At 45.0% G+C, this 3,494-nt stretch overlaps 1 pseudogene; it reads left to right on the plus strand.

Moving 5' to 3' along the window:
- The first annotated feature begins 826 nt into the window (after positions 1-826).
- LOC119321564 lies at positions 827-2,650 on the plus strand (annotated as a pseudogene).
- Positions 2,651-3,494: the final 844 nt, after the last annotated feature.

The following is a 3,494-nucleotide window of genomic DNA, read 5'->3' on the forward strand; positions in this document are numbered from 1 at the left end:
TTGGTCTGAGTCTTTGGTTCCCTGGTGGAATTGTCGCTGGCCTGCTGCTTCTTTGCATAGATGACGCCCTCAGGAGTCAGGAATACCTACAGCGTATTTAGCGAGTCTTGTGCCTCGAAATTGGAAAATCTTTAGTGGGCCGTATTTGAGTGTTCTTGATAGTTTTACTGTTGTGTTGAAATGGGCCTATGGGCTCAATTGTGTAGATTAGCCCGAGCCCAATCTTAATATGCGAGGAGAGATATGCATACATCGTCAGCCCTATCGCTGTCCCCTCCCCACCCACCCTCCGGCGGCGGCGCCCACCGATCTCCTCCCCGGACTTGTTCCCTACTCCAGATGCTACCATCCAGATGATGAAGGAAGATCAAATTCTTTCTGCAATCGGATTGGGAGAAGCAAGGGAAAGGTGCCAATTTCGTTCTGTCTTCGGATTCCAAGGAGAAACGGATCAATTTCGATTTGTATTAGAAAAAGGAGTTGTTTTTATATGTCTGCTTCTCGTGAGATAATAGTAAATCGGTCGGTTTACGATTCGGAAGCCTCAGCTCCTCCGTCTCCGTCTCTTTTTCGGGTAGTATCGGACTTCTTCTGCGAGTAGGATCGGAGGAGTCTATAACAAGTTCAGGCCGAGCGTTCACCATTGTCGCGATATCGTCGTTTCAATAATTATTATCTCTGCTTATTGCGTCGCCATGGAGCTTAATAGGTGTCGCCGCGGCCGACGTGATGTAAGTTGTTTCATATGTTTTGTTGCTGTAATTTTTCATCTGATGGAGTCAATTTATCGATCCATCACCGATGACTAATTTTTCCATCTGGCAAAATGCAGTCGAAGAGAGAAGCTAGTAATGGGGGCTCCCTAAGCGAACTGCCTGCTGAAGTACAAGCTTGTAATGGGGACATGCTAAGGGAGCTGGCGATAGGGACAGGCTAAGCGAGCTGCCTGCTGATTTGCTGCTCAACATTCTGGAGAGGGTGGGTACCCTCGATGCTGTAAAAACCTGCATACTTTCCAAAAAAATGCAGAAGCTGCCCACTATGCTCTCGCAGATTGTGATTGATCTTAGCACTGATGACTTGGTCCGCATTCACACCGTCGTGGCCAATGTTACGAACAAGATCCTCAATGCAAGGTCTTCGAAGATCACCATTCGTAAGCTGAAGCTCAAATTCTTTTTGAGTCCTTCTCACTGTCTCTCCATTGGCAAATGTGTTGGCCTCGCCATGGCGGACCAGAAAGTGGACTCAGCTGAGTTTGAGATCTTGACGCCCAGGAATGGTCATCTTTGCACCGAAGCCTACCGCCTGTTCTTTGCTGACCAGTTCAATGATTTTTTTCGTGATTGCCCAGATGCATTTGCTGGCCTCACGGGGCTGCATCTACAATACATGAGGTTTGGTGAATCAGACATAACCAACATCCTAAGCTATTGCAAGCAGCTGGAGTCACTATCTTTGTTCATGTGTGACGAGGGGGTCTCTTCGGTGCTGCATGTAGAACACGCACGACTCGTGGAGCTTGTTATCTCCTATTGTGAATTCAAAACAGTGGAGCTCACCTTTCTACCAAAGCTCCAGCGGATGACCTTTAATAGTTGGCCCTCCTGTGCTGAACATCCCTTGGCTATTGGTTTTGTCCCTGAGCTTTCGAAGCTGAGCCTTGCTAAGGCATGTTTTTCACACAAGACACTCAAGCTAAGCCAGCTGCTTGCTAATGTCCCCTCCGTAAACGATCTGTCCCTGGAATTTCGAAGTGAAAAGGTACTCACTCCAATCATCTTCATCCCATTCTCATTGTATGCCTATTGTATGCAACAGTAGTAACTTATGCGTTACTTCAGGATTCAATATTATGAATGACTTTCTCTCATTGTAAATTTGTTTTATCTGTCACAGATTTGGATTCAACCAGAATCCCCGAAGGTGCTTTCACCTTGGCTTGCCAAACTACGGTATGTGAATCTGGACAATCTTCCCGAGGAATGTGATATTGCCTGGACAATGTTCCTTCTTGAAGCTGCACCGTTTGTGGTGGAGTTTTGCATCATGGTATGGGATCATAAGTGCCACATGGAGCCCCAAAGAAGTTACTCCGAGAAAACTGATGTGAAGTGGGAGCCATCTGACCCTGATTTCAAGCATAGGAATCTAGCCAAGCTAACCATATATGGCTTTCAGTCCGATGATAACTTCACAGGACACATCAGGCGTGTCATGGAGGCTGCTGTGAATATCAAGGAGGTATCTCTGCATGACAGGAAGGTGTGCAAGGTTTGCGCCGTCAAGTTTCCTCATGTTGAGGTTCGTCCTTCGAGTTATCCACGGACCGACGATGAGAAGGATTTGTTGAGAAATAAGATGACAGAGGCGTTGCCGAAGGCTTCTCCTGCTGTGATTCACTTCCGCTCATAAGGTCAAGTTGTACAAATCAATAAATCATTCATGGCATTGCCATGATCTATCCTGTGTGTGGTTGGAAGGAGTCCCTGAACTCCAAAATCCAATTAGTAGCCACAGAGTCAGTATTTTCTGCTGATGAAGCTAGCTAAGCTTGTATTATTGCCTAATTGGCTGCCATGTAAGAAATGTAATATCTTTGCCACCAATTTGTTGGAACAACCCCTCTTTTAACAATTTTGCTTGTTCATGTATCTTCTTTTAAGTGCTCTTTTTTTTCTGCTGTGGTCGTGCAGTAAGTTGCCTGTGTTGAATACAGCCAATATTCAGTACGAGCAGTGTTCTGTGTTTTTTTTTCTCTGTCTTTCATACAGTATATGATAGCCACAAGATTTATCTTTCATACAGATTCATCATTGATGGTCGCGATGTGGTTCTCTGTGTTGAATACAGCCATTGAGAATAACAGCATTGCTGGAAAAAGAAAAATACATGTAGAGAAAAAAAGACATGCAAGATTTATCTTTCATACAGATTCATCATTGATGGTCGCGATGTGGTTCGCGTCTTCGCATTAGATTTCCATTATATTCATATGATCCGGTGCGTTGGGAGAGTCCCTGGATTTTCGACGACGGGTTCATGTTCAGCATATGGGCCCCTGCACCGTACAGACCGCCGATCATGCCGCCACGACGGCACTTGTGGGAATACCGTAACTCCAACCGGGAAGTGGGCTCGTAGTTGGATTAAAGCTGAAATTGATATTTTTCTCTGGAAGTCTCGTTGTGGATCACATGAGTACAGTAATCTCATAAGTACTCCTACTTGTGTAGTTGTGGTGTTTCACATGACTCCTGGAGCGAACAATTTGTCGATTTTGCTGCATTCAAGATGTATATCATGGATTTTGCTACATGAGCAGTTAAAGATCCGTGGCGCGCGCTCGTACAAGGACGAATTAAGATAACAGCCGTTGAGTATCCTCGCATACACTTTGCTACGAATTTCAAAATCGAGAGGAACTAATGTTTCACAATATTCAAATACACTTAATCTAGTGAACATTAGGACATGCATTCATGGTGCAGTCC

The sequence above is a fragment of the Triticum dicoccoides genome, chromosome 6B (genome assembly GCF_002162155.2).
Source record: "Triticum dicoccoides isolate Atlit2015 ecotype Zavitan chromosome 6B, WEW_v2.0, whole genome shotgun sequence".
In the NCBI taxonomy this organism is placed as follows: Eukaryota; Viridiplantae; Streptophyta; class Magnoliopsida; order Poales; family Poaceae; genus Triticum; species Triticum dicoccoides.